A 14,206-nucleotide genomic window follows, 5' to 3' on the forward strand; every position below is an offset into this window, starting at 1 on the left:
AAAAAAATAGTTTCATTTGACTTTCATAAGATTTTGCAAATCATTAACAAATACCGATAAATAAAAATTGTTAATAAACTCTGCTTTTTAATTGACCAATTTAAAACACTAACTGTATTTATCTATTTGTAATAAAATAAGAATTTCTTTCAGCCCATTCAATCAGAAAAATAGAAATTCATTTAAACTGGGATAAACCATCCGAAACATTTACTTTTCTTTATGAGTAAAATTTGCATATTGCAGTTCCTAAATAAAGTATTTTTGTTTTATAACAAGCAAAAATATCCAGTAAAGATTTAATTTTCAATTTTATAATTACAATTACTCAAATGACGAAATTAATTTTTTACATATCATGTAACAACATCTTGCAATAACATTAAAATAAAAACCCTTTATTTTTTGAAGAAGTGGAAGGAAATTTATGCATGACTCTGTGATTACAGATTACGTGATTTCGTGGCGGAAAGATTCTTAAAACTAACGAATACTGCTTAGGATTGCAGAATAATCAAAAGTGAGAGTTTTATTGCTGAGAGTGAGCTAGACCTCAGAATTTAACGGTCTCTTAAAAAATACTAATTTTAAGACTAATGTATAAAACGAGGAAATTATTTCCTTTTATTCACATTAAATATTCTGCTAAAATTAAACTGGTTTGAATATTCACAGTTGCTACTGAACTTTATTTATGAAATCAGGATTCCGCCAAAAGAAGCTTAATCATTTAAGGTTTCACGCCTGAAAAAGAAAACTGGATACCAATGTTTGACAGGAAAATTAAGGGATAAAAAACAGGAGTAAATGAGCAAATTTAGACAATCCCAATTTCTATTTAACCTATGATTCCTTTTTTTGTTGACTTAATACAACAAAGTAATCTTTTTCAGGAAACTCAAACTATACATAACAAAACATTTTCGAGCACCTCATTGAATACCAAAAGAAATTTTCATTATTTTAACAAAACAATTGATTGAACAAAAGCTCCTTTTTTTATTAATGTATGTCATGGACACTTTATCAGATACTTCATTTCGCTCTCACGCAGCTAAAAGTAATCGAATTCGCAAGTCAAACATTTTATATAAATCCATATATCCTCAGATGTCAATTAATTCCTATCTAGATTAAGATGGACGATTCCTATCGAGATTAATAGGTGTTGGGGTCTGGAAACTGACACTGTTCGCGACACCTACAACCAAATACATATCTTTAACCATCTTTCAATAAACGAATAACTAAACCTGAAAACTTAATCCCATCTAGCTATTTATAAAACTACACCAACGTGATCATGCCGCCATGACGTCAATCTGTGACGTCACTGGTTCTCGTCATGATATGCTTTAAGGCTTGGTTGGTCGATAATAATTCGCGTGATGCGTTAAAAGAAAAGTCGAGAGTAAAAAGCCTTTGCGTGCTCTCGCTCCGGATCTATTTTATTTTATCTTTGTTTTCAGTCTTTTGTTGTTGGAATTGTCTCCGAAGATAAAAGTGAATTCCCAGTTTTTTTTTCATTGCGTGTTTTTTAAGTTCCTTTTTATAAAGTGCTAGATCCCAGAATTTCGATAAACTACTGTATTATTCAAGTCTTTTAAGCCCTATTATATTCTTACTCCAATAAGTTTCTTTTTGGTATTGAATTAAACGAATATTAATTAAAGTTCAAGCAATGCGATTACGAATCGAATAACTTTAGTCTGTGAATGCAAAGGAATTAGAAAATTTTTTATTTCCTCTTTTTAAGGTGCTATTTTAGGTAGTTACGCTAACTCAAAATATCTGCACTGAATAAAAAGTCAGTCATCTTTCAAGATAAATTTTATTGTAAGATGAATTCACTACAGAACCATTCAATTTCGAGGGTAACTTGCAAGAGATATCTCGTACGGAAGTAGGATTTTAAAAAAAAAGCATTTACAGTAAATAATTAATAACGTCTATGAAACGATAGCTATTTATTTATTTTTATTACTTTTTTATTATTTATTTTATTTATTATTTAACTTATATATTAATTATTTTATTTATTTATTTATCTTAAGAAATCGGAAGTAAAAAGCCTTTTGTTGTTGCAATTGTAATTAATAGTTTGTTGTTTGTTTTTATTATTTTTTTCATTGCATGCTTTTAAAATTTTTTTTTTTTTGGAACCCCAAAATTTCGAAAAACTACTATATTATTCAAGTCTTTTTAGTCCCATTATATTCTTACACCAATAAGTTCCGTTTCTTTTCGCATTGAATAAAACAAATTTTAATTATAGTTTAAGCAATACAATTACACATTGTCCGATAAAAACTTTTAGTCTGCGAATAACACAACGGAATACCATTTTTAGTTGCTATTTTTAGTAATTACGCAAACTCAAAATGCAAAAATGTTATGTTATGTTAGGTTGTGTTGTGTTTTGTTGTGTTGTGTTGTTTTATGTTATGTTATGTTATGTTATGTTATGTTATGTTATGTTATGTTATGTTATGTTATTTTATGTTATATTATGTTATGTACATATTATAAAGCTTATAAAAACTTACTTATAAAAAATTGTATTAGAACCATGCTCCTAATCAATAAAAAGTAAGTAAAATGCCGTAACCATAGCGTCGTCACTGATCAAAGGTAAACTAAATAACCACTAACAATAGAGCAGATATTTTACAAAATACCAATAAAAGGTGATTGACAGAACCTGTTTTTCTTTATAACATTAAAGCATAACGGTAGTAAACAGTTTTTCATTGATGTCGACGCATTCTTATTGGCCCAAAAGTCCTATGATATTATCCAGTTTTCTCGCATGAACCAAATTTCTTTGCTTGTCATCATTATAAAGATATTGTTTGCCTGTAAAATGTATCTTCATTCTTAATTTTTGTTATTTATCAAAATTTCTAAGTATTCTCTGTTATTATGTTTTTTTTTATTTTGATAATTATTTCATATCAAAGGCCTGAAACTAAAAGTGGAGTTTAGGGGAAAGTGGGGTCAATTGTAACAGGGTACGATTGTAACAGAGCAAAAATTTCGAGTGTCGGGTTCTAGATTTGGTTCCTACATGGCGCACAGGGTGTACTTAATAAATCTACATGTACACCCCTGCTGGCAACCATTTTTATGTACTTTTGAAAGAGATCATCACAAAAGATATTTTCACGCTACGTAAGTACTTTTTTTTGGTATTAGAATATCATATTGTAACAAAGTAATTTTGTTTAAACAAATAAAAATTATTAACCGAATATGTAAGTGGGCACCTTAATTAACATTTCAATAAAAATATTCGTTTTGTTAATTAACTAGCATTGTTTCTAACAAATGAAGCTGAAATGGCGTCTTGGGGACGATTGTAACAAGTAATGGGACGATTGTAACAGCTGAAAATAAATAATCTTATCATTACAAACCATTACTTAACTCTTTAAGAACCACCAATAGTTTCCTATATCATGTATATTATGTTGCATGTGCATTATTTTATTTGTCACCTTTCACAGCATAAATTAAAAATTTTAACCCCTTAAAGTTAAAAGTTTTATCTTTTAGGTCTCTGCTCATTATTATTTTTACTAAAATATCACTACTATTTTGATCAATAAAAAAATATATCACAACTATGATAATATGTGTAATTAACTTTGTCTCAGTTGAATTTATGAACTGTTACAATTGACCCCGTAAGTGGGGACAATTGTAACTAGTGCACGTCTGTCAAAAATTGTTAATAACTAATATAATAACATTTAAAATATGGTATTTATTTTTTTTTCTAGTAGAGGATAGTGTACTTTACTCGTCTGTCAATTAATACTAAAAACATATTGGATTTTTTGTTAGTTAAAAATAGTTAAGTAAAAAGTGTTACAATTGACCCCACTCTCCCCTACTTATTATAAATTAATCCTATGATAATAGATTATTATGCGATATTTTATGATAAATACACCTAAAGCAGTATCTAAACTTATTAGCACTTTAAAATCATTAAACATTAATAGGAATTAACTTTTCACACTATTTGGAAAAAATTTCCTTGGCTTAAAACTTCAATTAGTTTTTTAAGTAACTAAAAATAGAATAAGAATTTAAAATCAAAATTTTAAATGAAGTTTCAATAGTAACCATACAAAAGGATTAGTTTAAATTTTATCCGAAAGAGAAACATTAACTAACTATGTGGAAACAAGTCTGTGTCAATACAATAAAACATTTTGTGTTCTCTTGAATACAATTTAATTTAGATTAATCAAACTGTTTTTCATAAATAAATGAAAAATAACTGCAACGCTCGAGAGGGATAGTTGGCGATGCAAGCAGGAGGCAGAGCCTTCTGCACTGCGAAAAATTCCTGTCTGAATTACACTATAAAGTACCGATATTTCCGTTCATCATCCGTGAAATTCATTTACAATAAAATCCATTTTACCGTAAACTCTCTTGACCGTGAAATTCATTTTACCGTAATATCCATTTTTACCGTAAAATATTATTCCGCACATATTACAGTGCATATATTACAGTAATATTCATTTAATTAGAGTGATTGGGTGATTTTTAGTGTAATTTTTACTGTAGAAATCATAGTTTATCTACACTGTAAAAAATGCGAACTGTACTACTTCTACACTGTAAAAAATGCCTGATTAAATTACGCTATAAAGTACCGATATTTCCGTGCATCATCCGTGAAATTCATTTACAATAAAACCCATTTTACCGTAAACTCTCTTGACCGTGAAATTCATATTACCGTAAAATCCATTTTTACCATAAAATGTTATACCGCACATATTACAGTACAAATATTACAGTAATATTCATTTAATTAGAGTGATTGGGTGATTTTAGTGTACTTTTTACTGTAAAAATAACAGTTTATCTGATTTGTTACCAGTACTGGAACTTTTAGTGCCGGTACTTTTTATAATTTTGCACCATATAGTGAAAAAACTGATATAAGTTTTTACAATTATATTCCCTATCATCAAACAGCTCGTTAAATAAATTAGTGAATTAGTAGCATTTTTATCGAATTAGTATTGAAAACTAAATAACACAACGTATAAAATTAATAAACTTATTTCATTACCTTCAAACTAAACATCAAGTAATCGAACAATATATATCTTTTACATACTGTCAATTACATAAATTACCCTGTCGCTCTCTTACAAAGAAAAATGGCAGGAAACTATTAACAGAAAGAAATGGCCCTACCTGTTTGTTTAGAAAGTGTTGCAGAAGCATTAATAACATTTAAAATCAAATGTAATCATTGCCATTACGTGACAAAGACATTCCACTAAGAAGCTATTCCTGACTGTAAACATTCATTATTGCAACTACTATGCAACAATTCGAATTTCTTGATGAAATTTAGTTGCCGCAGGCTCTTTAATTTGATTATTTGTTTCCGAGATGTAGAATTCTCGTTTAAACTTGCCGAATTCCAAAATCGAGCGATCGCTGTTATAAAAGGTAAGGTATAGAGAGGAGTGAACCTAATGGAAAGACATTGTATAATTTATTTCAAAGAATTGTGACATATTTTATTTCTCTGTTGTTTTTCAGTATTTATTAGCTACATTAAATTAATAATATTCAGATTGAAACAATACAAAAAAATTGTCCTGAAAAATATTTCATAAAACATATAACAATGCATTATTTATTTAAAATGTTACTAGAAAGACGGATGGGGCCTTTTCGGGCCTTCTTGTTTCTGTAATTAATTCAAAAAACAACTCACTGAAAGTGTTGAGTATTTCTGACTGTCATAATTTGATCCAATTTATGGCCTATTAATCATTCCAGTCCTTAATCATTCTAGGGTAATCCTGTCTAATCCTGTCTATTCTAGGAAAACCCTTTAATCATTCTAGGGTAATCTTTAATCATTCTAGTGTTAGTCATAAATAAATATATACATCGAACCTTATACCTAGAATGACGAGAAGATCAACCAGAGTGGACCCTAAGGTATTTTTGTTCGTACTCCATAATCTTTGGTAAGTTTGTGTATAAGGTACCCTTTAGCTGTAAAGTATGGTAAATACTTCACAGCTACTAAAGTAACGCTAAGAAACTCTTGTATCTGTAATAACGATTCTATTAATTAGGCTGCAGATTTCTTTAAAAAAAATTTAAAATAAGAAGAATTTAATCTTCTTTAAATTTGTAATGTAGTTTGTGTAAAGTTTCATTTGCTAGTAGCTGTAAAGTTTCATTTTTGAAAAAACTACTTCAATATATATTCAATTAATATTTATAAGGAAAAGAAAACTTGATTATCTAAGAAACTAATGTATAATTCAGAAGTCAGTGTTCCACTTAATCAAATATTTTCGATAATCAAATAAAAAATACCATAGAATTTTGACTATCAAGTCTCAAATATATTTCTTATTAAACTAATTATGATTATGTTTTAAGATTTTGGAAGTCTAATTGATTTGCACATAAGCAATTTCGGAAGTGCCAGACTGGACCCTTCAGATTTACTATGTATACAAAAATGTTCAGTGTTAAATGTATGACATACAGTGTGCAAAAAATGGACCACCCAGAATAACTTTTGATCTGATTGTCGGTCTGATGGTTTTGATCTGATGATCTGATGAACTTCACGTTCTAAAACTCAGTCAGACAGTGACGTCAAATATGATAATTAATTAGTGCAGAAGATATTTTAAGTTACGAAATCAGATACACAAACGTACTTTCTCTGAATAAACATATCTTTTTTTCGACGAGTTTGGATTTCTGAACCCCCAAAATATGGGGGTAGCCAAAATCTGGGAAATATGGTCCCAATAGTTTGGTCAGGAGAGTGTTCCAAAGTTATGACCCTTCGTTAATTTTATTTTTTGAGTTATATCTCGAGAACTTTTTAAACGAATTTAAAAAAATCTGCGGACAAATTTAAAATTCTTTTACCCAATAGTAATTCTATGCAAAAAATAATTTTTAGTAAATATTTATTATTTTATTTAATAATGGTCGGGAAAGTATTTAATTGTAAGGTACACACATTTTTGCATCATTTTAAAGAATATAATTTTTCATGGTAAAATGCAAACTTCGAGCAAAATCGGTCGGATAGTTAATGAGAAGTCGAATTTTAAATATCTGACGTTTTTGAGTTTCAATTTCTCAAGAACTATTCAACCGATTTTGCTCAAATTTTGCAATTTTCCATGTAAAATTATATTCTTTAAAATAATACAAAAAATTGTTTGTGAACGAAAATATCCTTTCTTAAAAAAAATATTATGGAAAACTAAGCAACTTTTTGAATCCAGACATAAACTAGAGTGCAATAAATTGTGCAAATTTTTGTTTAAAAAATACTTCGCGAGTCAAAAATTGTTTAAAAAAGTTTTAAGATAAATTTATAAAAAATCCTCAACTTTTTCCTATAGTGACGTTAAATCACCATAACACATCAATCATTTAATTACTTACCTTTATACTTTATATCATTAATTATTTATGTATTAAAATAATTAATCATTTTGTTAATTATTTCAACACAGTTACAAATTAAACCTCGGTCGTAATGTAACCGAATAAACTCAAAAACAAATTCCTTTTTTAGGTTCAGAAATCGCTAAACGTTTATCTTTAAACATCACTATACCGTAATTTTTTAGAGTGCTTACTTCTGAAAGGTTTTATGTCTTTGAAAAATAATACAAAAATGTTATAAATCATTTGAACAACTAGTTTACTCTCTGATCCCTGAAAAATCTATTTAAAGCTAAAAGTGTTTCTATTTTAGATCTCATAATTCACCAAACATCCTATCATGAATTAAATCTATTTTATTGCTGTAGTGTCATATTTTTAGCTGTCATAATTATGACATGGTAAATATAAAGCACTCCAGTATTCATTTATCACATCTGTATTTGTTTTAATGCAAGCTATAAATGTAATATCTTCAAATCTGGCTATTTTAAATGTTTTTTAACTTCAAAACAGATTCGATGATGGCATTGATCTTTATAAAAATGTCTCATAAAAATGGCCGATTTCAATCTTCAGTTGGAAACCTCAGCGGCTCAGAGAATAAAGCGTTTGTCCGGGAAGAGGAGAACCAGGCTCCAATCCTAGAGGTGGATTGTGTATATGAATTCTGTTCCCGTTTGACCTGGGCATAATAATTTTTTAATAACTAAATTTAATATTATTTTTATTCTTTTTTCTAAACCCATACGTCAAGGAAAATTAGATATTTTTCAAAGTTAGTTTAAAATAATGAGAATTGTTTTTAGTGCGAGAATTTTTCAGCATTTTAGAAAGTACTTGACTTAGTTTTAAATTTAAACAATAAACTTTTGTACCATTATAAAAAATATACGGTTAAAAAAATATGTACTAATGACAATTACAAGTTTAAGGAAAATTAAATTCTTCTTATTTTAAAAATTTTTATCAAAATTTTTTTTAAAAATCTACAGCCTAATTAATAGAATCGTTATTACAGATACGAGAGTTTCTTAGCGTCATAAAAAATTATTTCACTTTGGCATAAACGCCAAATATATATGATGTTCATATTTTTTATGTTCATATCATTAATCTTACGATGTTCATATTTTTTTTTGCTGTAACATTTGAAACAAGATAAAAGGGAATGCTCACAGGATGCTTAACAACTGGATGCTTAGGATAAAAGTAAAATCTTTAACAATGTTTTGAAAGTTATCTAGGTGAATTTTGTCATTTCAGTATTTCTTTAAAGCATATCTAGCCCTTATAATCATTACACGGAGAAAAAAAGTCTGGTAAAATTACCGTATTGAATAGCAAGAACATTTCGAATAGAAAAATGATATTTTTGATTAATAAAACTTATTGAAACCATTCATTTGGAAATTTGTTTGTTTATTTATATGGAAACGATTTACCAGAAATTTTTATTTTCAAAATTATAGTTCTTATCACTACACATTTAGTATAAAATGTGAACCTGAAATTTAAATTTAACCAAATAAATTGCTTATATGCCATGCTTTAAAGTATCATGATAAAGTTACTAAATTTTACAACATTTGACAAATTTTATCACGTTTTATTTTTATTTTGCCAAAATCATTACCAATGCGTTTTGGTAATATTTACCAAAATTTTTGTGGTTCCCATAGAGACCATAGAGTCATAGAGACAGAAACACAATAAGTTTCACAGTATTCCGGTTCATTTAACCATACTTTTTTTATCGTAATATTTTTTTTTATGAAAGCGGATAATTCGCTTACAAAGTAAATTTAATGACAAATCTTTTTTCGTACCTCAGCAGTACTTTAATGAAATTAGTTTAATTTTTTCATGCAAATTTTAATTGAAGAAAAAAGTATACATGCAAATATTTTATTAGACTTGTAGTTTTATTGCTTGCGGGTCTATCAATATGTAATCTTTTGCTATCAAACTCATATCAGTAATAATTTCCAGATTCCTGAACCAAATTTCGAAACCAACGAAGTTTAGACGGAAAGAAAAAAAACTACGAAAACTGTACGAGATGGGGTTAGAGTCAAATACTTCTCGAGTAGTAAAATGCAGAGAAAAAAGAGCGTTGATACGCGTATGAACGATATACGAGTTTTCCTATAACGTCATCGAGCATAACAGATTGCATCAAACTTTTCCTCACATGTAGCTAAAAAACTCTTTTTTTCTCTCTTTTTTTTATTTATTTATTCATTATTTATTTTTATTTATTTTTTTTTGAATAACTTATTAACCACGGTAGTGACCTCAAAATGAATTTAAAACCACAAAATTTCTAAAATTTGCTTCATCCAACATAAAAAATTTGATGTTTCATTTAGTGTCATTTCTTTTTAAGTTCACTATCATAAGGGTTTAAATTCAAACTTCCACAGTTAAATTATAACCTTGAAGAAGTAGCGGTGCATTTTAAACGTACATAAAACAAGCAAAAAGTTCTTCCTCAGTTTCTTTATTCAACGTCTTTCAAACTCAATAAATTCAAAGGAAATAATTAGGCTTCTTATAGCATTCTTCTTCATTCTTTCCTTTCAACTAATTTACGGCTAATTGATTTTCTTTAAACTTGACATTCAAATGTATTCTCGGAATTTTAGGAGGAATGCAAATGATGTAATCGATGCCTTAGTTGCTTAGAAATATTAGTTAGCATGGTATGTTTCTACTTCAGAAGAAGTCAATTAAACCAGATTTGCATTTCTTTCAATTTTTTTCCTTGGAAACTGCTGTGAAGCACCATATGCTAATTGAGAGTTGTAAGCACCTTCGTCTATCTTATGCATTTTATTTATACTTGAGAAGAAGTAGAAGCTCAAATTCACAACTTTCATTTCAGTGCAATTGAGTGTCAATTGAGTCAAAAGACTTTCTGATATTAAAGTACCGCATAACACCATATTCTTTCAAAATTGAAACAAGTGGTGATCACTCTCTCTTATTTATATGTAAATGGTACACTGTAAAAAAAATTCGGATCAAATTATGGTAAAGAGGACTTTGGTGCATCATTCGTAAAATTAATTTTACTATAAAATCTATTATTACCACAAAATTTTATAAAGTAATTTTTTAAATAATTATTATTTAATTATAGTGATTCAGTGATTTTATTGTAATTATTACTGTAAAAAGTACTGCACATCAGATTTTTTTTTTTTTGCTTCGGAACATGTTCGGGTAAAAGTGGATTGTACGGTAAAAAGTACTGACACTTTAGATGTATCTTCCACAAAATATATTTTACCATAAAATTCATTTTTACCGTAGAATGTTTGGCGGAATTTTTAGAATAAAATTTATTTAGTAAGAGTTATTCAATGATTTTATGGTAATAATTTGAGTAAAAATTACGGTATATCAGATTTTTTTTCCATAACATGTTCCGGTAACAATGAATTGTAGAGTAAAGAATACTTCTTAATTCATTTTTGCGATAAAAAGTACTTTTTACTGTAATTGTATCTGGAATATTTTTAATGTAATACGTGTTTTTTCATTAAAAATATATTTTTCACACGAGCAAAATGCATCTAGATAATTTTCCTACACATTAAATATTATAAACAGGGTATTTTGCGATAACCTGCAACTGCAAGCAAACTGGATGTAAAATTTCAAAATCCTATTCAAAAATTAAGAGTTAAAATTATATAATTTAATGGAAAATGAATATTTAAGACAGGGAAGGTAACCAAAATATTATCAAAACCAAATGAATTATTTCTAAAGAAGGCGGAACTGAAAGTATAAATAAATACCGTTAAAAACAGGAAAGCCTGTATACTCATGCAAGTAAAGAATGATTTACTTAAGAAAAGTTTACTTAAAACTTTCTTGCTCCTAAAAATTTATTACTGCTCATTACTTTTTACTGAAATATTAAACTTTCTAAATTTGCTATGACTATTTAAAAATATTTTTTCTGTTTTCGCAATTTAATTTTTTATGAACTCACCTTTACAAGCTTTTTTAAACGCGATCTGAGAATTCGTACGCAAAGGAAACTCAATTTACTTTTGCTATTTTCTGACTTCAATCTCATTTCTTAAGAATGTAAACATTAATATAGATCTTTCTTGAGCATGTAACGATTATTTTAAAATTGTTACTATTGTGTATTACAAATAATGTGATAAATTAATCCAAATAAATATTAGGTTTAGTGAAGAACTATTTTGCACCATCCAATTACACAAATGGCGAATTGTTTTGACGTAGAAAATGTGCACAGTGATATGCAAATGTTTTGTAAAATAAACTTTTTTTTTCTTAATTTTTATTTATTGATTTTCCCTAATGATGTCCTATCTGTCTAGATCGTAATACGGGTGACTCGCCTTATACAGCTCTACACATACTAATTAATTTTAAAGAAAAATTAATATTATTTCCCATTCCCAGCTACGTTCTCTTTGTGCATTTTTAAAAATGTCATTTTTTTTACGTTTTTGCCGACAAATTATGTTTTTATTGTATTATAATAAGTTATGCAATAATATTTTGTTAATTTGTAATGAATAGTTACATAAAAATATAAGTGATATTTTCATCCACAAAATTCAATGAAAAACTTAAATAAAGTAAATAAAGCACCACGGTGACTTAATTAAACTATTGATTAAAATTTCAGAGGAGAATCCTAAATAATAACCCAAGGAAGATCAATTATGATCGATTGAGTAAACTTATTTGATGCTTGGTAAAAATATCATATAAATCCTTCAGCTTTATTTCGAATCTTTATTAACTCAATAGTCATGAAAAATTGCTTATATGCCGCATTTCAAACACAACACTGAAAAAAATAACTGTGAATTCTACAGGTAAAAAAAAAACATATTTTTCGCAGAAAAAAACTGCTTAAGGAGCGAGACAGATTTTTTCTGCATTTAATCATCACTAATGCACTGCAAAAAATACCTTTTTTTTACTATATCCATGCATTTGACTATATAAAGCTGTTTTTTACAAATCAGTTTTTTTTCGTTCTTCACCCTAATCATAAAGTGATTAAAACTGTCAATTCAATTTCTAGTTTTTACTCGTACCATGCAGTTTTGCTGATCGTAATGTGACTTCCTTTTTTTCAAATCATTAAACGATTACTTTCCATACTTGCTCTTACTTTCCAGAAATTGTTTTATGGTTTTGAACATCGTGTGAATAAAATTGAGAATCAACTTTATTGCTAAATTGATACTCTACCTGATTTTCATCTCTCTTTATATATTGTTTTTCGGTAAGTTAAATTACTAGACATATTTATTAGGGTTAGCTACTATAGTTTTAAACGTTACACTTAAATATGACTTCAATAAGTAAAATTTTAAAGATAAAAACAGTTTTGGATTTTTCTTCATAACTTAACACTGCAGTTGCAGTGACTTAGGGGATAAGAGCATTCGCCTCCTAATACTCACCCAGGCTCGAATCCCAGCTGTGACTGGTTGGCCCAGCTCTCAACGACCATAGTGCCGGTGTAAAATATCTCCGGTGGTAATCGGATCATAGGTTAGAATCCTTTTGCAACCGGGCTAACCATGCTAGTTTTTAGAGGTTTTCCTCTCCATGTAACGCAACTAAGAGTTAGCTCCATCAAAAAAGTCCTCCGTGAAGTCTAGTTAGTCCCAATACTTAATCCAGGAATTCCCTTGCATTCTGGGATGGATTTAAAGTAGCAATGCTATAAATTTGAACATTAAAAAGTATATACCAAGAATTGGATCTCCCTTACAAAGCCGGTTATAAAATATTAAATGAAATAACCTAGCACTAGATCTGATGTGGCTTAAAGGGTATAGCGCTCGTTTCTAAATGAGGTGGTCCGAGTGGTCAGCCGAATACGCCGAACCTGGCGTATTCGGCTGTCTTCTCGCACCGACCACAATACTGACATAGTTTTCTTGTAGGTTTTTTTTTAAATATCAGAGTTTTTTCTAACGTTAATGGAGTTCTTTTTGTTAAAATAACAGTACTTAACTGCTCAAAAAACAGGCGTCCATTTTTAAATAACAGTATTTTTCCACGAAATAAACGGTATTATGCTGACACACCAGCTGACAGTTTTTTTTTCTGTAAATTTAACAATTTTTCGAAGTGTATGTTTTTAAAAAGTATTTAAAGTCAACTCTAATTATATTTTTCCAAAGAAATTACTTTGATCAGCTCTCATAAATAATTTGATTCTAAAAATTATTCTGTTAAATTGCTTTTATTCCAAGTTCATATTTAAATTAAATATTAAAGAAATATATTTATAACCGAGAAACTTGGTCTGTAAAGTATTATTTTTAAAAGAAAAACTTTGGTGAACATTTCTGAGTTTCCAAACTTTTAATGATGAAAATCATTTTTATTTCGCTAAATGTTTCAGAGTCAACATTGCTACGTAAAAGCGTTAAAGTGGTTCGTGTAAGTACCTTCACTGCAGAAATAAGGGCTTCTTACATCTAAACGAACGGCTATTAAAAGAAACTTTTGCTATTTCTTCGCCTAAGGTCTATATTTACTGTTTTTTACGACTATTGATCATAGCCAAAACATGTGAAAGACTTCTTTAAATCTAAGACATCTAAAAAATTTATTCAGAATTCATTGGTTTAAAGACAGAAAAAGATAGAAACTGCAAATTTTGAAGGAGATGTTTGCAATGCTTTCTTATTTCAAGATATTTTGAATA

The 14,206-nt window shown here is 28.3% G+C and overlaps 1 protein-coding gene across 1 annotated transcript in view; it reads right to left on the reverse strand.

Moving 5' to 3' along the window:
• LOC107444401 (muscle calcium channel subunit alpha-1) overlaps positions 1-14,206 on the reverse strand; it is a 221,011-nt gene that overhangs the window by 183,780 nt on the left and 23,025 nt on the right. The window lies entirely within an intron of this gene.

Source organism: Parasteatoda tepidariorum, chromosome 1 (genome assembly GCF_982258835.1).
Source record: "Parasteatoda tepidariorum strain Cologne lab strain chromosome 1, Ptep-v5.0, whole genome shotgun sequence".
In the NCBI taxonomy this organism is placed as follows: Eukaryota; Metazoa; Arthropoda; class Arachnida; order Araneae; family Theridiidae; genus Parasteatoda; species Parasteatoda tepidariorum.